Raw genomic sequence first — 22,862 nt, forward strand, 5'->3', positions numbered from 1 at the left:
TTCAGCTATTAGACGCACGTGCTTTCCAGCTCGAGCAAGGAACAACAGTAAGATTGCACAGCGTGTTTCCATGTGGTGCTACCTACGGGACCACAGAGAAGACATGAGGAAGTGGCACAACCAGCCTACTCCTGTACTACGAGCACGGGTGAGAGAACTACAAAACAGACCAACCACCAGTGGAGTTGCTCCATTCATCACAGGTAACCAATAGAGGGGCCCTGCCCTCAGTCTTGGCGGGGAGAGGGATAATAAGAGTTTATTGGACTGTGTGGATTAAATGGTCTGGCACAACAGAACCACAGAACCACTGCTGGATTCCGGTGCAAAGTGCACTCTAATGCCCTTGAATCACAAAGGGACAGAATCAATCCATATTTCTGGAGTGACTGGGGGCTCTCAAGAATTGACTGTGTTGGAGGCCGAAATAAGCCTCACTGGTAAAGACTGGCAAAAACATCCTATTGTGACTGGCCCAGTGGCTCCGTGTGTACTTGGTATTGATTACCTCAGAAGGATCCGAAGGGGTATTGATGGGCCTTTGGAATAGCTGCTGTAGATATGGAAAACGTTAAGCAGCTGTCTGTTTTGCCTGGCCTGTCAGAGGACCCGTCTGTTGTGGGGCTGCTACGAGTAAAAGAGCAGCAGGTACCGATTGCTACAAAGACAGTGCACAGACAGCAGTAGTGCACCAACAGGGATTCCTTGCTCCCCATTCATGATTTGACTCGCCAGCTGGAGAATCAGGGAGTGATCAGCAAAACTCACCTTTTAACAGCCCCATATGTCCAGTGCGTAAAGCCAGTGGAGAATGGAGGCTGACGGTAGACTACCGTGGCCTGAATGAGGTCACACCGCCACTGAGTGCTGCTGTGCGGGACATGTTGGAACTCCAGTACGAGCTGGAGTCAAAAGCAGCCAAATGGTATGCCACCACTGACATTGCTAATGCCTTCTTCTCCATTCCTTTGGCTGCAGAATGTTGGCTGTTGTGGTACTAAGCTGTCTTTGCAAGGATTTATGAGTGCATACAGTAGTTCTGAGTAGATGGAGTGTTCTAGAATAGCTGAGTAAGGCCTGCAGATTTAGAGTTAGTGGGTGGGGGGTTTAGTTAGGTGTGTGTAGAGGCTCTCTCGCGTGCATCGGGTTTTGCGTAGAGGGTGTACGTGTCTGCACAGGATTTAGGATGGTATATAAGGAGTGTGACGCAGCGAAAAAATGAGAGAAGACATCATGGCATCCATGTTTGTGTCTCTCCCCCGGAAAGTCAAGGTCCTGGGATAAGTCAGGTTAATTTGCAGATACGTCAGTAGGCCACAGTTTGCCTTCACCTGGAGGGGCATTCAGTATACTTGGAACCGTTTGCCCCAGGGGTGGATACACAGCCCAACCATTTGCCATAGGTTGGTCCAAACTGTACTGGAACAGGGTGGTGCTCCTGAACACCTGAAGTACATTAATGACATTGTTGTGAGGGGCGATACAGCAGAGGACGTTTTCACAAAATGAGAGCAAATAATCCAAATTCTTTTACAAGCTATTAAGCAAAGCAAAGGGCCTGCCCAGGAAATTCAGTTCCTAGGTATAAAGCAGCAGGATGGACATAGTCACATCCCAACTGATGTGATCGAAAAACTCACTGCCATGTCTACATCAACTAGCAAGAATGAGGCACAGTCTTTCCTGGGTGTAGTAGGCTTTTGGAGGATGCACGTTCCAAACTACAGCCCTACACCTTTATCAGGTAACACAGAAGAAGATTAGTTTTGGATAGGGCCCTGAACAGCAGAAGGCTTTTGAGCAGATTAAACAAGAGGTACCCTGTGCCGTGGCCCTGGGGCCAGTACGGATGGGACAGGATGTAAAGAACATCCTCTACACTGCTGCTGGAGAGAAAGGTCCCACTCGAAGTTTGTGGCAAAGAGCCTCAGCAGAGACCTGAGGCTGACCCCTGGGATTTTGGAGTTGAGCATACAAGGAGTCCGAAGAGTGCTACACTCCAACTGAGAAGGAGATCTTAGCTGTGTATGAGGGGATTCAGGCTGCTTCCGAAGTAGTTGGTACTGAAACACAGCTCCTTCTGGCACCTCGACTGTCAGTTCTGAACTGACAGTAAAGGCTGTCCAGCTGGCCTTAGATGTTGCTGAATGGGAGAGGTGGCCAGTGTTGTATCTTTATACTGACTCGTGGATGGTGGCAAATGACTTATGGGGGTGCTTACAGCAGCGGGAGCAAAAGAACTGGCAGCGGAGGGGAAAACCTAGTTGGGCTGCTGGACTGTGGAAAGACACTGCTTCCCAAATAAAGAATATGGTTATAAAGGTGCACCATGTGGATGCGCATTTGCCCAAGATTCGGGCTACTGAAGAACAACAAAACAACCATCAGGTCTATTAAGCTGCCAGAACTGAGGTGGCTCAAATAGACTTGGACTGGCAGAATAAGGGTGAATTATTTCTACCTCGATGGGCCCATGAGACCTCGGGCCATCAGGGAAGAGATGTGACATATAAGTGGGCCGGAGACTCAGAGGTGGACTTAACTATGGATGCTATTGCGCATGTTATTCGTGACTGTGAAACATGCCATAATTAAACAAGACAGGAGGATGAAACCTCTCTGAGAGGAAGGACGATGGCAGAAGGTTAAATACTGGGAGGAGTGGCAGGTTGATTATATCACCTTGCCACCATCTCACAATTCTAAGTGTTATGTGCTTACCATGGTGAAGGCAACCACTGGGTGGGTTGACACATACACAGTACCCATACTACCACCTGAAACACCATACTGAGTCTAGAGAAGCAAGTCCTGTGGCAACATGGCACCCCAAGAGGAACTGAGTCTGATAATGGGACACATTTCAAACATTCCCTTATAAATACAGTGGGTTTATCAAATTCCCTACCATGCACCAGCTTCTGGTAAAATTGAACGATACAATGGGTTGTAGAAAACTATGCTGAAAGCAATGGATGGTGGAACACTGAAGCACTAGGAGAAGCATTGGTCAGAAGCCACTTGGTTTGTCAATACTAGAGGATTTAATTGTTAATTGTGATGATCCTAGCCAATCCAGCCCCCTGCATACTGTAGAGAGAGATAAGATCCCTGTAGTACATGTAAAAAACGTGTTGGGAAAAGCTGTTTGGGTCCTTCCAGCCTCTGGAAAGTGCAAACCTGTCCATGTAGAACTGTTTTTGCCCAGGGACCTGGGTGCACTTGGTGGGTAATGAAGAAAGATGGGGATGTTCAATGTGTACCACAAGGAAATTTCATGTTGGGGGAGTGCAGTCAGTAATTCTTTGGGTATATTTGTATATAGACCTGTGTGTATAATGCATTTTAATTTTTGTTTATTTGTATATATGTATGTATTTCAAGCATGATGTAGCAATGTAGATAAGGGGTGGAATGTCAAGGTTTGGTAATTTCTTCACTATGGGTATTCCACATCATAACATCACGTGGAGCACAGAGAAGAACTACACATCCCAGAGGACCTCAGTTTCAATTAGACTGTATTATATTGTGTAATCTTGCATCCCGACATCATAGTTAGTAAGGTACGTCTTCCTCCTTAGATTGTTGCTGCTGCTCTGTTTGTTTCCCTGAGCCCAGCTCCCATCTCCCTACCCCTTTTCCCTTCCCATTTTTGGGGGGCGGGGAGCCCAAAGGCCTGCTAGCCCCCTGTCATGGACATAGATTCATCTAGATAACACCGTGAAACTCTCCTGTGTGGATGCTCTGATGCATCTTCAGTTCAGAACTCCCTTTGAAGCTCTTACCACACTCAGGTCACTTTAAGGGTCTCTTTTCCATGTGCATGCTCTGATGCAGCATCAGCTTAGAACATCTTTTAAAGCTCTTCCCACACTCCGAACACTTAGAGGGTTTCTCTCCTGTGTGGATGCGCTGGTGGCGCTTTAATACAAAACTCCATCTGAAACTTTTCCCACACTCAGGACATTTAAAGGCTTTGTCTCCCGAGTGGACATTCTGGTGCTGCTTCAATTCAGAGCTCCTTGTGAAGCTTTTCCCACACTCAGGACATGTATAGGGTTTCTCTCCTGTATGGATGCGCTGGTGACACTTCAAAACAGACTTCCTGATGAAGCTCTTCCCACACTCAGTGCACTTATATGGTCTCTCTCCTGTGTGGATGCGATGGTGGTCGGTGAGGTCGAAACTCCTTTTGAAGCTCTTCCCACACTCAGTGCACTTATATGGTCTCTCTCCTCTGTGGACGCGATGGTGGGAAGTGAGTCTAGAACTGCTTTTGAAGCTCTTCCCACAATCAGTGCACTTATATGGTCTCTCTCCTGTGTGGACAAGTTGGTGCCTTTTGAGTTTATAACTATCTTTGAAGTTCTTCCCACACTCTGTGCACTTATATGGTCGCTCTTCTATGTGGACAAGTTGGTGCCTTTTGAGTTTATAACTATCTATGAAGTTCTTCCCACACTCAGCACACTTGTACAGTCTCTCTCTTCTGTGGATACACTGGTGGGAAGTGAGATTCCCAGTGTCCGTGAAATTCTTTCTACAATCAGAGCACTCGAAGGCTCTCTTTCCTGTGTACATGCACTGCTGGCCAGTGGGGTGGACTCTCCTTTTCATGCTCTCTGCAGAATCACACAACTCGTAATGCCTCTTTGCTGAGTGCATGCACTGGTGGTTAGTGATGCTGGAATCTGTTTTAAAGCTTTTCTCACACTCAGTGCACGGATTCTGCTTTTTCATCCAGCACGCATCCTTCCTCCTGGTTTCCTCAGGCTGCTTTGGACCTATGGTGAAGTCCACTGGGTTCCTCAATGTCATTCCCAGATGCGTTCCCAGGGGCTTCTTGATGTGCTCACCCTGACCTTGCTGCAGGCCTTCATGGGCATCCCTTCTGATTTCCTCCGCAGAGTTGTGACCCCACTGTCTATCTGCTACACAACTTCTCTGCAGAACCTCCTTTGCATTTTTGATCCCACCAGCTGCTGGATGACAGAGAAAATGCAGCAATAGCACACGGTGCCCAAAATAAAACACAGGCAGAGAAGGCTCTTACAGCCCTAACATTCCCCTTCCCTCCACCATCTCACCTGGGATGAGGTCTCCTGGCATGGCCTCAGGGCTACGCACATCTGGGATCCAGGGGTCTTCCCCACTTTCAAGCAGGGAGATCACCACGGGCTTGGGGCCTGGAAATGGAGCTTCAGGGAGAGAAACAGGGAACAAGAGAGCATTTCCCTCATTCTGGCACAGTGCCTGTTCAACAGCTCACTCTGTCTCCCTCCCCAAGGAGAAACCACCATTTGGGCCTGAATGACACCACGCCTACAGCTTCCCTTGGAGCAAAGAATGCTTTGACGTCTCTGAACATCATGACGGAATATTTTTTCATTCAAATTAACTTTACAACAGCTTATTTAATTTCTTACAATCTACCAGAGGTCAAGGCATCAAAATGTTGACGGCAATTGCATGGAAAATCCTAAATTCTATAGCAGTAACCAGGGAGTCATCTGTGAGTTGGAGCTGGTGGCACCATGCAACACACAACACAAGGGCTGGTTTTCTCCCTCCTGGCTGATGCCTGCTTGCCAGCACTGAATCTGCAGCTTTGATCACAGCGCCTTGCATACTAATCCCTTCTGAAACTCATGCTTCTCAGTATCTCCTTTCTTGCTGGCACTGCTGTGTTAGTCAATATGTAGCTGCATGGCCATTATCCAAGGCCCGGCTTGCAGAGGCTCATTCTGCACAGCCAAAGGTGCCCTAACAAGGAGGAAAGGCAGACAAGCTCTCACCCAGCGAGGCCACGCACTGGTACGTCTCCAGCATCACGTCCCGGTAGAGCGCTCGCTGCGCAGGGTCCAGCAGCGCCCACTCCTCCCTGCTGAAATACACGGCCACCTCCTCAAAGCTCACGGGCTCCTGCAAGCAAAGAAGCACCTTGCTGGGAACAGCCAAGGCCCAGACAAACAGCTCGCACAGGACAGAACCTCCCATCCCAGCCGCTTCTCTGTCCCCAGCACACACATGCTGCATGAGAGCATCTCCCTCTTCCCCTGTGAATGCACATCCCTGGCCCTTTGGCCTCTCCTGCCTGCTTCCCCAACCCCTACCTCAGCTAGATGTGTTGCAGCCATTTGCTGCTCTCCTGCAGGCTGGGATGATCACGGCTGGAAGGCAGAAGTTGAACTGGAGCCTGCAGGGAGAAGAGAAATGGCAGGGGAGCTGTGAGAGAATGCAGCAGTCCCAGTCCCAGCTCAGCCCTTCTGCAGGGCGCTGCCTGGCCTTGCAGAGGAAGACAATGAGCTGCAGCACAGGAAACAGTCTGGCTCAAAGAGATGAACCGTCACAAAGCTGTCTCAAACTGGGAGGCTGAAACAACTGGTAGCTGACACTTAGTTCAACAGCCGAGACTGAGCTGGGGACTTAAGACAAAGCAAGGCATGGAGGCAGCCATCTTATCCCAAAACAGGGAGCAGCCCAAGTGCCCCTCCAGCTCTGCTGCACAGCAGCAGGCTGCACTACAGGACCTGCCTTCAAGCAGGGCTCTCTGCAGCTCACACCTGCACAGAGATCCCTTGCAGCTTGACATCAAGACTCCTCCTCAGTACAGATCTTCTCTAAGGCACCTGTGGTTACTTTGGAGCTTTCATGTGCTCTATAAGGCTCTGCCTTAGAGGGACCGTTTGATTCCTTCCACACAAAGCCTTGAGCAAGTTTGGGACTAGGAGAGGATCCAGCCACATCCTAGCTCCTTACCTCTGTGGTCTGAAGACATGAGAAAGAAAGGGGAAGTACTCTGACCCTCGTGACTCAATGGGATGGCCTCCTGTAGCTGTGCATGTAACCCTACCCTCTATGCAGTAAATAACCAAGTGTATCCAGTCACCTCAGAAGGGGAGTTTTATTGGAGGTCTGAGTGGAGAAGAAAGTTGAGGACATACAACAAGGACAGGCTGTGCTGACTGGGGGATCTTTTGACTGACTGCAAGCACGTCTAAATGGGACGGCTACCCAGGAAAGAGCTGCAAAAATACTGTTAGAATATGGTATGGCCATCCAACCATCCAGCAGGAGGTGCAGAAAAGCAGCTGGTTCATGGAAGAACACTGTGAATGCAGCCCCCAACACACAAACACAGCGAGCCTCAGCGCAGATGGCAGCTGCCAGCAGAGCAGCCTGCTAGAGCACTGCCTCTACAGATCAGTGAGGGGAACACCTGGTGGCAAATGGATTAAATCCTCTGGCAGATGTCTGTACATCCTCTCAGGAGCGGAAGTAGAATTGTGCTGCCAGCTTCTCATCGTCTGTTCCAGAGCCCAGTGCCGGAGCTGCTGCAGATGCTGAACGTGCTCAGGGCCCGCAGCTGTGCGCTCAAGGCATCTGCAGCTGCCGGGACAGACTCAACAAAAGCCTTGCCAGGGCTTTGCACAACCCCAGCTGAGCCATCAGGCAAGCGCTCAGCAAACAAAAGGTAACGCCATTTCAAGGGTCGCTAGAAGCACGTGTTGCCCGCAGGGTCCCCGAAGGGAAGCTGGGAACTGCCGGGGAGGAGAAGCAGGGGGAGTGGAAATTCCCTCTTGGGTGCTTCACATTAAGACACTCCAAAGGAGGCATCGGGGAGTTTAAAACTTCCATCATTCCACTCGTGCACAGCTGCAGAGCGAGGCCGTCTCGTGTCTCCCGTGGCCCAGAGGAAGAACTGCAGTCCCAGCTGCGCTGTGGTACAGAGATCCAACCGGGCAGCAGAGCACGCTGACCTCCTCTGCTCCCTTCCTCACTGTCCCAGCTCCCAGCCCGTTCCCGTGCCCCTCGGAGCCCAGCCCGGGCTGCATAAACTGCTGCCCTGGTTGCAGCCCGTCTGGGCCAGCAAACCTGCTGCGCTGAGTGGGAGCTGGAGCCGGGACCAGGGTCCCGCCTGGGGTACGGCAGTGCGGGTTCCGCCCCGTCCGGGGCCGCTCCCCGCTCCTCTCCCGGTGCTGCTGGCAGGGGGCAGGAAGCGTGCGCTCCTCTGCACGAGCCACGAAGGGCACCTACCTTGGGTGCGGAGCAGGCTGCTCCCAGCTCTGGTGCAGGTAGCCGGGCTCCTCGGAGTCGCGTAGAGCAGAGGATGCCGAGTGCCCTGAGCCCGGAGCTGGCCGCAGGACGGCCTTGGTGCACCTCCTGCCACCGCGGTGCTGCCCGGATGGCTTCCAGACAGGCTCTCGCCTCTTCCGCACAGGCTCAGGAAGGCAGGAATTCCCACAACGATCACGCCCAGAGCTCGTTCTCATGGTACATCTGCCCTCGGGGGAGGGCGATGGGAAGGGGTGTAGGGGAGGAGGGAGGGAGGAATGGGGGCTGTGTTTTGTTACGCTACTGAAGCATCGCTTTCTGCCGGCTCTCTTTGCTTCCTTCGGTGGGGACATTCGCACACCCTTGTCATCAGGCATCCCTCCCTTGCTGTCCTGGCGTTCCTGTTACTCCTAACCCCCACGAGTATGTCCCAGCAAGATGTAATCTCAGGTACAGCACCAGAGGACATTGTGTGCTGAATAGAACTCTTGCAATGGAACCGAGCTGTGGGTAGGTGCCTTGCCCGGAAGCTGTAAGAATACGACTTTCCTCCCATCCATGTCTAAGCGTCCTAATAAGTCTTCTGTGCAGCGATACCATGGGGTTCTGTGTGGGTTTTGTGGTCCGTGTGGTTGGCGGTTATAGATTCTCGTGTCAAAACCAGGCAAAGTCTAGTGATTTACATAAAGGGATAGCTTTATTCAATTAAGGAAGGTGGTAAAGTGAGCAAAACAGAGCTGGGCACTGAGGGGAGTCTGTACTCTGCTAGGGTGGCAATTTGAACAATGGATCGGTTCTGCATTTATACAGTTCTTATATCTTGTATACATTCCAGTCATTCTTGCGGCTTGGGAAGGTTATTGCTGGGGTCGTAGAGTGTTGTGGGGGTGAAAATCATCAGTCTTTTCTGTTATTCTTTGGTTATTTTATAGCAGCTTATGTGCCCTGGCAATGTGTAGTTTGCAGTGCTTGCTGCTTCTTATTTTCTCTGCTTTACAACATGATTTACATTTTACAGCACTGTTTACATTCCAGGACACCTGAGAAAGCACCACTGAGTCTGGATTTGACTAGCAAACTTAACCCTTACCTATCGCAATCCCCCCTTTTCTATTTTATCCATTAAATTGTTTTACTGCTTCTTTAGCCCTTTGGAAGGTAGATTCATCCTCTTCCTTGCTACTGATACGTTCATATTCTTTTCTTACTAACATTAAATAGGCTGTTTCTAACCGTCCCTTAACAATAGCAATAAGTATATTGAACAGAAATGGTCCAAGAGTTAGTCTCAGGATTAATAAAATAAGAGGTCCCACTAAAGTGTACAGCAAGGTAGTCAGCCAGGGAGAACAGTCAAACATTGATTCATACCAGCTTTGTTGCATCTCTCTCCTTTCTCCGTTTTTCTAGTCCCTCTCGTAGTTTGGTCACTGTTTCTCTTACAACCCCAGTATGGTCAGTGTATACACAGCATTCCTCTCAAAGTGCGGCACACAGCCCCCTCCCCAACCTCCCCGCTGTACAAAGGTAAGGTCTAATGTATTGGGGGTGACCCTACATACCACGTGCAGTACATTCCAAATTGCCACAGACACCAACTAACTGCCGTACCTTTTGTGGGAATCAATTGTTGTTTCTGCATTTAGAACAAGATATGAGTATTTCATTTCAAGGTCTCAGTATCTAAGTGAAGCAATTTGTAGTTATTAAAAATTAGGTAAAAGTCATAAGTACAAAGACTGCAGCTCATTTCTGTCCAGCCATCTGAAATAGAACTATTGATTTTCGGTGCTGGACAAACAAGACCTGAGTAATAAAGGATCCAAAGAGGATAAGTTCAAATAATTAACCGTATAACTGTATAAACTAAAACAATGTGTATATATATATATATAAGTTGTGATATACCTATACAAAAGTATAATTGAGGGTATGTGGAACTGTAACTGAGGGTACAAGTAGTGGAATAGTGTTCAAAGGAAAATGGGTTAAGGAGAAAGTGAGTTTATCTGCGCTGGTATGAGAGATTCTGTAGATATTCAAGTCCTGACTGGGCGCCTACCTGTGCAACATGGTGTAGGGAACTTGCTTTGGCAGGGGGTTTGGACTCGATGATATCTAGAGGTCCCTTCCAACCCCTACAATTCTGTGATTCTGTGAGAGCAATCCCCCTTCATTGTTCCCTCCCCCAGCAGGAACTTCTGGAGTGAGAGAGAGCCAGGGAAAGAGTCTGCTGCTGTAAACAGCGAAGGGGGAGGTGGAGAGGATGGGGCAATGGAAGTGAGAATAGCCATCATGTGCAGAGATCTAGGAAACCTGAAATCCCAGTGTTAGCACTGGACACCTCTGGAGAGAAGGAGGTGAAAGTGAAATAGGATGTTAAAATAGGATGTTAGTAGCTTATGTAATGATGAGAGTTTGGAAAATAAGAAAGTTTGGGACAGACACAGGCAGAAGAAAGAAGGACTGGCAAGGTATAAAAGGAATGTCAGGACTGAAGAGCGGTGAATGATATGAAAACTAACCAAAACAAAACTGATTGACGTACAGATAGTAAGGGAATTGGGAATAAGAACAGCTGTTACAGTTGCGGTGTTAGAATAAGGCAGTAGGACCCAGATATCCCCTCAGGGAGAGGTGAGGGGGTGGGGTCTTAAAGAGCCCAGGGTGGGCTCTTCCCCACTGGAAGGAAAACAGTGTGCAAACTGCAGTGGGAAATTGCATCTAGGAAAGCAGGATATAGAGGTTCATTTTCTGGTGGATATTGATGCTTCTCAGAAGCTATTGCCCAACAAGAAAAGGTTTCCTTTTTTGGACTAATTAAATATAAGCTAAGAAAACAAGTAGGAATACAGAAATTCTTGTACCTGCCAGGTTACTCTGGCAAGAAATTGAATAAAACTGGAGCTAAGAGTGCGATGATATTGACTGATTAAAAACTGTAACTCTGGCTTTAACACAATCTGGGCAAAACATTGTGTCATGGTTTTATAATGTTGCTGTCAATATTCCACATCATAACATTATGTGCAGTTTGGATCATTAGAAGCTTCATACTCCAGTTCCATGGAATAACAACGTTCCGAATACTCATCTCTCAGAAGAAAATTACATATCCCAGAGGACTTCATGGCCAGAGATAAGTCACACGCAGAGGACATATTTATAATCTTGCTCCCAGGCTGGAGCTCTCTTTTTTGGGCTGGGGGCCCTATGGGGCAGCTGCCCCCTGTCATTCCCAAAGGTAAATCTAGGTAACCTGTGACAGATTTTGGTGGAGATGGCGGGCATAAGCTGCTGCTTTTTAGCTTTTAGAACAAATCTCTCTTTGCTCTCAGAGAGCTTTGTTAGGGGTGTGATATCTTTTTGTAGCTGCTCACTGAGAGTGTGACCTTGAAAGTCCAGGCAAACTGTCAAAATTCAGGGGTAGCTGTAAACTCTGAGCATTGTTATCTTGCTTTTGTAAAGAAAACAATGGGATTTCTTTCTCTCCCAGAGCACAGCTAGCTAGCTCTGACTTTTACAGCGCCTGCCAGCTACTGCCAGCTATGAGTCTGCTCTTTATTTTAGGAGCACTGCATAGGGGATTCAAAGCCATCATGTTCTTTGAAACTTACTGGCCCTTCTTAATTTATTGATTTCTTGTTATAGAATATATGCATTATACAACCAAGTAAGGGCCTGGTACTTCTACGCAATGTGGTATGATGTGAATTTTGACACTTGCATCCCAGATGAAATAGTTAATTTTACAATGACTAATTTCACAATTGCTAATTTCACAGCAGCTAATTTTACAAACACCACGATGTTCAATCCGGTTTCCAGGCTGCCTTATCAGATTGCCACACAGTTTTTGAAAACCGAGTTAGTGTTCATCCTTGTGTTCATACTCATGTTCATGTTATCATTATCAATATATATGAATGTACTTCTCTCCATTCGTTCTATGCGGAAGTCCCCTCCAAAACCAGAAAATGCTGACTGGCAAGGAATATGGAAAGGTTTAAGAAAAATCTTAGAAGCGTGGGGACCCACAGTGTAATGGGATTTCACTCTTGAACATCTGAGGGACGCTGAGAAATTGAGTATTTGAGTCAGAGATCTAAGGAGGTAAACCATACTTGGGGGTTGGCTTATGCTTACCGTGCTCTATATACTACTACCCTGCAGAGAGAGAGTTTCCGATCTGAGGTTCAAGCCTCAAAAAAAAAAAAATCCCCAAGTCAACTCTGATCAGTCACAGGAGGCACCAGTAACAATATCAGTTGCCCCTGTGGAAGGAAGAAATGGAAACGGGCGTCCTTGTGTCTAGGACGAGAAGAAGGAGAAGCAGAGGAGGAGGCAGCAGAAGATCCAGGTAGGGGGTCTGGATTGGCACTGAGAAATGCAAAAAAACAGAACAAAACAAAAACAAAAACTAAGAGGCATGAAGAAGAGAGTGATGAGGAGGAAATCTCTATTACCGTTCATGAACCTCTGAAGATGGATGAATTCCAAGGCTCAAGAAAGGAGTTTACATGGCATCAAAATGAAGGTCTCTTGCCTTATTGATTCGCTGCTGGGACAACGGGGCCAACAGCCTGTCTCTAGCTGGTAATGAATCTCACCAACTAGGAAGCATTGCCAGAGACCCAGCTATCGACAGAGGGATTAGCAGATGTTTGGATGGAGCTGGCACCCTCTGGACTGTTAACAGCTGTGAGGGAAAGGTACCCCTTCAAGAATGCTTTGAAGACTCAGACTAGTAAGTGGGATACCATTGAAAAAGGTATCCAGTACCTGAGGGAAATGACTGTGGTGGAAATGTTGTATGACCCTGATCCACAAGACCGTGATCCTGAGAGAGTGAGGACCAAGCCTAGCATGTGGCAGAAACTCACAAGTACAGCACCAGAAAGATATGCACACACACTGGCAACAACATTTGGAAGATATGGGGAACAACAGAGAAGACCCCGAGTTTTTGAACTGATTATGACACTTCAAAACTATGAAGAGCAGCTCCCCCCAGTACGCACCACAGTTTCTGCCATCTCACGAGTAGAAGACTGATAGATGAAATGCACAAGAAACTATTTCCATCGACTAATTGTGATGGTCGAGTAGTAGTATCAGAAACGACTGATGAAGGTCAGTCTCCATACGGGTCACCATACGGTCAGTCTCCATACGGGTCTAGTGAAGGACCTGATCAAAATATTCCAATCCTACTCCTCACCTGTATCATCAAAAGTTTCAGCTATTAGACGCACGTGCTTTCCAGCTCGAGCAAGGAACAACAGTAAGATTGCACAGCATGTTTCCATGTGGTGCTACCTACGGGACCACAGAGAAGACATGAGGAAGTGGCACAACCAGCCTACTCCTGTACTATGAGCACGGGTGAGAGAACTACAAAACAGACCAACCACCAGTGGAGTTGCTCCATTCATCACAGGTAACCAATAGAGGGGCCCTGCCCTCAGTCTTGGCGGGGAGAGGGATAATAAGAGTTTATTGGACTGTGTGTATGAAATGGTCTGGCACAGCAGAACCACAGAACCACTGCTGGATACTGGTGCAAAGTGCACTCTAATGCCCTCGAATCACAACGGGACAGAATCAATCCATATTTCTGGAGTGACTGGGGGCTCTCAAGAATTGACTCTGTTGGAGGCCGAAATAAGCCTCAGTGGTAAAGACTGGCAAAAACATCCTATTGTGACTGGCCCAGTGGCTCCGTGTGTACTTGGTATTGATTACCTCAGAAGGATCCGAAGGGGTATTGATAGGCCTTTGGAATAGCTGCTGTAGATATGGACAACATTAAGCAGCTGTCTGTTTTGCCTGGCCTGTCAGAGGACCCATCTGTTGTGGGGCTGCTACGAGTAAAAGAGCAGCAGGTACCGATTGCTACAAAGACAGTGCACAGACAGCAGTACTGCACCAACTGGGATTCCTTGCTCCCCATTCATGATTTGATTTGCCAGCTGGACAATCAGGGAGTGATCAGCAAAAAGCAGTCACCTTTTAACAGCCCCATATGGCCAGTGCGTAAAGCCAGTGGAGAATGGAGGCTGAGGGTAGACTACCGTGGCCTGAATGAGGTCACACCCGCACTGAGTGCTCCTGTGCGGGACATGTTGGAACTCCAGTACGAGCTGGAGTCAAAAGCAGCCAAATGGTATGCCACCACTGACATTGCTAATGCCTTCTTCTCCATTCCTTTGGCTGCAGAATGTCGGCTGTTGGGGTACTAAGCTGTCTTTGCAAGGATTTATGAGTGCATACAGTAGTTCTGAGTAGATGGAGTGTTCTAGAATAGCTGAGTAATGCCTGCAGATTTAGAGTTAGTGGGTGGGGGGTTTAGTTAGGTGTGTGTAGAGGCTCTCTCGCGTGCATCGGGTTTTGCGTAGAGGGTGTACGTGTCTGCACAGGATTTAGGATGGTATATAAGGAGTGTGACGCAGCGAAAAAATGAGAGAAGACATCACGGCATCCATGTTTGTGTCTCTCCCCCGGAAAGTCAAGGTCCTGGGATAAGTCAGGTTAATTTGCAGATACGTCAGTAGGCCACAGTTTGCCTTCGTAGCAGGATGGACATAGTCACATCCCAACTGATGTAATCGAAAAACTCACTGCCATGTCTACATCAACTAGCAAGAATGAGGCACAGTCTTTCCTGGGTGTAGTAGGCTTTTGGGGGATGCACGTTCCAAACTACAGCCCTACACCTTTATCACGTAACACAGAAGAAGATTAGTTTTGGATAGGGCCCTGAACAGCAGAAGGCTTTTGAGCAGATTAAACAAGAGGTACCCTGTGCCGTGGCCCTGGGGCCAGTACGGATGGGACAGGATGTAAAGAACATCCTCTACACTGCTGCTGGAGAGAAAGGTCCCACTCGAAGTTTGTGGCAAAGAGCCTCAGGAGAGACCTGAGGCTGACCCCTGGGATTTTGGAGTTGAGCATACAAGGAGTCCGAAGAGTGCTACACTCCAACTGAGAAGGAGATCTTAGCTGCGTATGAGGGGATTCAGGCTGCTTCCGAAGTAGTTGGTACTGAAACACAGCTCCTTCTGGCACCTCGACTGTCAGTGCTGAACTGGATGTACAAAGGAGAGGTTCCCTCCACCCATCATGCTACTGATGCCACCTGGAGCAAGTGGATTGTGCTGATTACACAATGAGCTCAGATGGGGAACCTCAGCCTTCCAGGGATCCTAGAGGTGATCATGGACTGGCCTGAAGGTAAAAAGTTTGGAACATCAGCAGCAGAAGAGGTGTCATAGTATCATAGTATCATAGTATCATAGTATCATAGTCTCGTACGGGTTTGAAGGGACCTTAGAGATCATCGAGTCCAACCCCCCAGGATTCGAGCCTCCTGTGTAGCAGAGCAGCACTTCTACCACTTGCGCCACAGGGGGGATTCACGTGCTAAAGAGGCCCCACCATACAACGAGCTTCCAGAAAATGAAAAGAAATATGCCCTGTTCTCTGATGGATCATGTCACATCGTAGGGAAGCATCGCAAATGGAGCCCCACACAACAGGTTGCAGAGGCTACTGAAGGTAAAGGAGAATCAAGTCAGTTTGCAGAGGTAAAGGCTGTCCAGCTGGCCTTTGATGTTGCTGAATGGGAGAGGTGGCCAATGCTTTATCTTTATACTGACTCATGGATGGTGGCAAATGCCTCATGGGGGTGCTTACAGCAGTGGGAAAAAAGTAACTGGCAACGGAGGGGTAAACCTATCTGGGCTGCTGGACTGTGGAAAGACATTGAAACCCGAAGGTACGGTTCTAAAGGTGCGTCATGAGGATGCACACGTGCCCAAGAGTCGGGCTACTGAAGGACAACAGAACAACCATCAGGCAGATTGAGCTGCCAGAATTGAGGTTGCTCAAATTGACTTGGACTGGCAGAATAAGGGTGAGTTATTTCTAGCTCGATGGGCTCATGAGACCTCGGGCCATCAGGAAACAGATGTGACATATAAGTGGGCCGGAGACCGAGGGGTGGAATAGTGAAAAAAGACCGCATAGTAGATGAAAAGGGAACACTTTGCTACAGAAAGGGAAAGGGGGCCTCACTAAGGCAAAGGGTAGTTACAGATAGATAGTTTATGTTAAGGGGGGGCAGAGAGGGGGAATTGCAGACACTAATTTTGAGAAAACAAGGAGATGAAGACCATGAAGAGAAGGGTGGAAGAGCCCCAGAACAGTGTGGTGATTAGATGTCCACAGAGAAAGCAGGAATGAGTTTGGGGGGTGCCCCTCCCGCAGGGTCGAAAGTTTACAGCGAGGAAGATGATGAGCCTTCATCCCACAACCACCCCCACAACTCAGTACACATACGCAAGGGGGGAGGGACTGCATGCTAATGGGGTCTCATGAATATAATTAATATGTATCCAAATTCCTGCAAACTATTGATTATGTATTAGTTCAGCCTATATCTGTTGCACATTTTGTCCTAACAGTGTGCAAGTAAGGTGGAGCTATCCCCCATGCACCAGGGTGCATGCGCATCACTCATTAAACATACCTGCTTTATAACTGCTTTGTGGTTATGGAGTTGGATTACGCAAGTCACAATGGCAAGTATTACGTGCTTGCCATGGTGAAAGCAAACACTGGGTGGCTTGACACATACACAGTACCCATACTACCACCTGAAACACCGCACTGAATCTTGAGAAGCAAGTCCTGTGGTGACATGGCACCCAAGAAAGATATGAATCTGAAAATGAGACACAATTCAAACATTTCCTTATAAAAACAGTGGGTTTATCATATCCCCTACAGTGACCAGCTTCTGGTAAAATTGAACAATGGGTTGTTGAAAGCTATGTTGGAAGCAATAGATGGTGGAACACTGAAGCACTGGGAGAAGCATTGGGCAGAAGCCACTTGGTTGGTCAGTATGAGAAGATCTGTCAATCATGAGGGTCCTAGCCAATCCAGCCCCCTGCACAATGTAGAGAGAGATAAGATCCCTGTAGTACATGTAAAGAACATGTTGGGAAAAGCTGTTTGGGTCCTTCCAGCCTCTGGAAAGGGCAAACCACTTGGTGAAATTTTTTTTGCCCAGGGACCTGGGAGCACTTGGTGGGTGATGCAGAAAGATGGGCATGTTCAATATGTACCACAAAGGAATTTGATGTTGGGGCAGTGCAGTCAGTAATTCTATGTATATATATGTAAATAGACCTGTGTGTGTCATACATTTTAATTTTTGTTTATTTATATGTATTTTAAGCATATTATAGCAATGTAGAATAAGAGATGGAATGGCATGGTTTGGTAATATTTTTTCTATTGGTATTTCTCATCATATCATCATGTGGAGCACAGAGAAGAACTACACATCCCAGAGGACCTCAGTTTCAATTAGACTGTATTATATTGTGTAATCTTGCATCCCAACATCATAGTTAGTAAGGTAAGTCTTCCTCCTTAGATTGTTGCTGCTGCTCTGTTTGTTTCCCTGAGCCCAGCTCCCATCTCCCTACCCCCTTTCCCTTCCCATTTTTGGGGGGCAGGGAGCCCAAAAGACTGCTAACCCCCTGTCACGGACATAGTTTGATCTAGATAACACCGTGACACTCTCCTGTATGGATGCTTCAATTCAGAACTCCCTTCGAAGCTCTTCCCACACTCAGGACACTTTCAGGGTCTCTCTTCCGTGTGGATGCACTGATGGCACTTCAAAGCACGCCTCGTGGTAAAGGTCTTCCCACACTCAGAGCACTTATATGGTCTCACTCCTGTGTGGATGCGCTGGTGCACCTTCAATTCATATCTCCTTTTGAAGCTCTTCCCACACACAGGACACGTATAGGGTTTCTCTCCTGTATGAATGCGCTGGTGCACCTTCAATTCATAGCTGCTTTTGAAGCCCTTCCCACACTCAGAGCACTTATATGGTCTCTCTCCTGTGTGGATGCGCTGGTGCCATTTCAATTCATAGCTGCTTTTGAAGCTCTTCCCACATTCATTGCACTTATATGGTCTCTCTCCTGTGTGGATGCGCTGGTGGCGCATCAAATATGAATGACGTTCGAAGCTCTTCCCACATTCAGTGCACTTAAATGGTCTCTCTCCTGTGTGGATGCGACGGTGGTAGGTAAGGTTGGAACTTTGTTTGAAGCTCTTCCCACAGTCAAGGCACTTAAATGGTCTCTCTCCTGTGTGGACGCGATGGTGGCAAGTGAGTCTGGAACTGCTTTTGAAGCTCTTCCCACACTCAGAGCACTTATATGGTCTCTCTCCTGTGTGGACGCGATGGTGGTAAGAGAGGTTGGAATTATATTTGAAGCTCTTCCCACAATCAGTGCACTTATATGGTCTCTCTCCTCTGTGGACGCGATGGTGGTCAGAGAGGTTGGAATTATATTTGAAGCTCTTCCCACAATCAGTGCACTTATATGGTCTCTCTCCTCTGTGGACGCGATGGTGGCAAGTGAGTCTGGAACTGCTTTTGAAGCTCTTCCCACACTCAGTGCAATTATATGGTCTCTCTCCTGTGTGGACACGTTGGTGCCTTTTGAGTTCATAACTATCTTTGAAGTTCTTCCCACACTCAGCACACTTATACAGTCTCTCTCTTCTGTGGATACACTGGTGGGAAGTGAGGCTCCCAGTGTCCGTGAAATTCTTTCCACAATCAGAGCACTCGAAGGCTCTCTCTCCTGTGTACATGCACTGCTGGCCAGTGGGGTGGACTCTCCTTTTCATGCTCTCTGCAGAATCACAGAACTCGTAATGCCTCTTTGCTGAGTGCATGCACTGGTGGTTAGTGATGCTGGAATCTGTTTTAAAGCTTTTCTCACACTCAGCGCACGGATTCTGCTTTTTCATCCGGCACGCATCCTTGCTCCTGGTTTCCTCAGGCTGCTTTGGACCTATGGTGAAGTCCACTGGCTTCCTCAATGTCATTCCCAGATGCGTTCCCAGGGGCTTCTTGATGTGCTCACCCTGACCTTGCTGCAGGCCTTCATGGGCATCCCTTCTGATTTCTTCCACATAGATGCGATCCCACTGTCTATCTGCTACACAACTTCTCTGCAGAACCTCCTTTGCATTTTTGATCCCATCAGCTGCTGGATGACAGAGAAAATGCAGCAATAGCACACGGTGCCCAACATAAAACACAGGCAGAGAAGGCTCTTACAGCCCCAACATTCCCCTTCCCTCCACCATCTCACCTGGAATGAGGTCTCCTGGCATGGCCTCAGGGCTACGCACATCTGGGATCCAGGGGTCTTCCCCACTTTCAAGCAGGGAGATCACCACGGGCTTGGGGCCTGGAAATGGAGCTTCAGGGAGAGAAACAGGGAACAAGAGAGCATTTCCCTCATTCTGGCACAGTGCCTGTTCAAAAGCTCACTCTGTCTCCCTCCCCAAGGAGAAACCACTATTTGGGCCTGAATGACACCACGCCTACAGCTTCCCTTGGAGCAAAGAATGCTTTGACGTCTCTGAACATCATGAAGGGATATTTTTTCATTCAAATTAACTTTACAACAGCTTATTTATTTTCTTACAATCTACCAGAGGTCAAGGCATCAAAATGTTGACGGCAATTGCATGGAAAATCCTCAATTCTATAGCAGTAACCAGGGAGTCATCTGTGAGCTGGAGCTGGTGGCACCATGCAACACACAACACAAGGGCTGGTTTTCTCCCTCCTGGCTGATGCCTGCTTGCCAGCACTGACTCTGCGGCTTTGATCACAGTGCCGTGCATACTAATCCCTTCTGAAACTCATGCTTCTCAGTATCTCCTTTCTTGCTGGCACTGCTGTGTTAGTCAATATGTAGCTGCATGACCATTATTCAAGGCCCAGCTTGCAGAGGCTCATTCTGCACAGCCAAAGGTGCCCTAACGAGGAGGAAAGGCAGACAAGCTCTCACCCAGCGAGGCCACGCACTGGTACGTCTCCAGCATCACGTCCCGGTAGAGCGCTCGCTGCGCAGGGTCCAGCAGCGCCCACTCCTCCCTGCTGAAATACACGGCCACCTCCTCAAAGCTCACGGGCTCCTGAAAGCAAAGAAGCACCTTGCTGGGAACAGCCAAGGCCCAGACAAACAGCTCGCACAGGACAGAACCTCCCATCCCAGCCGCTTCTCTGTCCCCAGCACACACATGCTGCGTGAGGGCATCTCCCTCTTCCCCTGCATTCACATCCCTGGCCATTTGGCCTCTCCTGCCTGCTTCCCCAACCCCTACCTCAGCTAGATGTGTTGCAGCCATTTGCTGCTCTCCTGCAGGCTGGGATGATCACGGCTGGAAGGCAGAAGTTAAACTGGAGCCTGCAGGGAGAAGAGAAATGGCAGGGGAGCTGTGAGAGAATGCAGCAGTCCCAGTCCCAGCTCAGCCCTTCTGCAGGGCACAGCCTGGCCTTGCAGAGGAAGACAATGAGCTGCAGCACAGGAAACAGTCTGGCTCAAAGAGATGAACCGTCACAAAGCTGTCTCAGACTGGGAGGCTGAAACAACTGGTAGCTGACACTTAGTTCAACAGCCGAGACTGAGCCGGGGACTAAAGAGAAAGCAAGGCAAGGAGGCAGTCATCTTACCCCAAATCAGGGAGCAGCCCAAGTGCCCCTCCAGCTCTGCTGCACAGCAGCAGGCTACACTGCAGGACCGCCCTCAAGCAGGGCTGTCTCTGCAGCTCACACCTGCACAGAGATCCCTTGCAGCTTGACGTCAAGACTCCTTCTCAAAACAGACTTTCTGTAAGACACCTGTGGTTACTTTGGAGCTTTCTTGTGTTCTCTAAGGTTCAGCCTTAGAGGGACTGTGCAGGTATGATTCCTTCCACACAAACCCTTGAGCACGCTTGGGACTAGGAGAGGATCCAGCCACATCCTAGTGAACAGCGATGCAAGAAACAGAGGCTCTGGTGGAATTTAGAACAAAGGGGGGCTAGAGGGAGATAGTTATATGTAGTTTGTAGGTGGGAAAAGGAATGATCTAGTTAGAATAACAAGGAATGGAGACAATGGCTCTGGGAGAGCAGGAAGGATGCAGATAAGAAGTGAGATCTCCCTGAGACACCTGGGGAGGAGAGGATTAGAAGTTTAAATATCAGAAGAGGAGTTGCATCTCCCTGATAAGATGGGCGATAACAAGAGGGGGGTCTGCATGCTAAAGAACTATTGAATATGTATCAGAATTTCGAGAACTCATTGACTATGTATTAGATGTACCTATATCTATGTCACGATTTTACAAATCGGTGTGCAAGTTTGGTTGGAGCTATCCCCCTTGCACCCGGCACTGCACAACACTGGAATAAACATACCTGCTTTATAACCCATCTCTGGATTATAGAGTTTGATTCCGCAATCACTAGCACCTTACCTCTGTGGGCTAAAGACACGAGAAAGAAAGGGGAACTACTCTGAGCCTCGTGACTCGATGGGAGTGCCACCTGTAGGTGTGTGTGTATCCCTACCCTCTATGCAGTAAATAACCAAGTGTATCCAGCCACCTCCGATCCTGTTTGTCACTACTAAATCACTACAGCATATCCCTATTATATCAACAAATATAAGCCTGTTTTTCCCTTAGGAGTGTATACGGTGTTTCGATCCACCTGTGACCAATAGGGAAAGTCTGTAGGATGGCAAGAAGGGAAACAAACTGACAACAAGAGACATTAAGTGCATCCCAAACTCTTCTGTGAATGACTGCTTATTGTCTACCTTTGCTGCAGGAATGGGAAAAGGGAGTTTTATTGGAGGTCTGAGTGGTGAAGAAAGTTGAGAATATACAACAAGGACAGTCTGTGCCAAGTGGGGATCTTTCGACTGACAGCAAGCACGCCTAAAGGGGATGGCTACCCAGGAAAGAGCTGCAGAAATACTGTTAGAATATGGTATGGCCATCCAACCATCCAGCAGGAGGTGCAGAAAAGCACCTGGTTCATGGAAGAACACTGTGAATGCAGCCCCCAACACACAAACACAGCGAGCCTCAGCGCAGATGGCAGCTGCCAGCAGAGCAGCCTGCTAGAGCACTGCCTCTACAGATCAGTGAGGGGAACACCTGGTGGCAAATGGATTAAATCCTCTGGCAGATGTCTGTACATCCTCTCAGGAGCGGAAGTAGAATTGTGCTGCCAGCTTCTCATCGTCTGTTCCAGAGCCCAGTGCCGGAGCTGCTGCAGATGCTGAACGTGCTCAGGGCCCGCAGCTGTGCGCTCAAGGCATCTGCAGCTGCCGGGACAGACTCAACAAAAGCCTTGCCAGGGCTTTGCACAGCCCCAGCTGAGCCATCAGGCAAGCGCTCAGCAAACAAAAGGTAACGCCATTTCAAGGGTCGCCAGAGGCACGTGTTGCCCGCAGGGTCCCCGAAGGGAAGCTGGGAACTGCCGGGGAGGAGAAGCAGGGGGAGTGGAAATTCCCTCTTGGACGCTTCACATTAAGACACTCCAAAGGAGGCACTGGGGAGTTTAAAGCTTCCATCAATCCACGCGTGCAGAGCTGCAGAGCGAGGCCGTCTCGTGTCTCCCGTGGCCCAGAGGAAGAACTGCAGTCCCAGCTGCGCTGTGTTACAGAGATCCAACCGGGCAGCAGAGCACGCTGACCTCCTCTGCTCCCTTCCTCACTGTCCCAGCTCCCAGCCCGTTCCCGTGCCCCTCGGAGCCCAGCCCGGGCTGCATAAACTGCTGCCCTGGTTGCAGCCCGTCTGGGCCAGCAAACCTGCTGCGCTGAGTGGGAGCTGGAGCCGGGACCAGGGTCCCGCCTGGGGTACGGCAGTGCGGGTTCCGCCCCGTCCGGGGCCGCTCCCCGCTCCTCTCCCGGTGCTGCT

At 48.8% G+C, this 22,862-nt stretch overlaps 1 pseudogene across 1 annotated transcript; it reads right to left on the bottom strand.

Annotated features, from left to right (window-relative positions):
- Window positions 1–3,578: 3,578 nt before the first annotated feature.
- LOC146756278 (uncharacterized) lies at window positions 3,579–21,888 on the bottom strand (annotated as a pseudogene). Its single transcript, XR_014937564.1, has 5 exons — window positions 20,275–21,888; window positions 19,930–20,085; window positions 19,251–19,425; window positions 17,605–19,145; window positions 3,579–5,013 (listed from the first exon to the last, which is right to left on the bottom strand). The product of XR_014937564.1 is annotated as an uncharacterized LOC146756278 (transcript).
- Between the last annotated feature and the right edge of the window lie 974 nt (window positions 21,889–22,862).

This window comes from Coturnix japonica, chromosome 28, assembly GCF_054131305.1.
Source record: "Coturnix japonica strain WE chromosome 28, WE-NBRP24, whole genome shotgun sequence".
In the NCBI taxonomy this organism is placed as follows: Eukaryota; Metazoa; Chordata; class Aves; order Galliformes; family Phasianidae; genus Coturnix; species Coturnix japonica.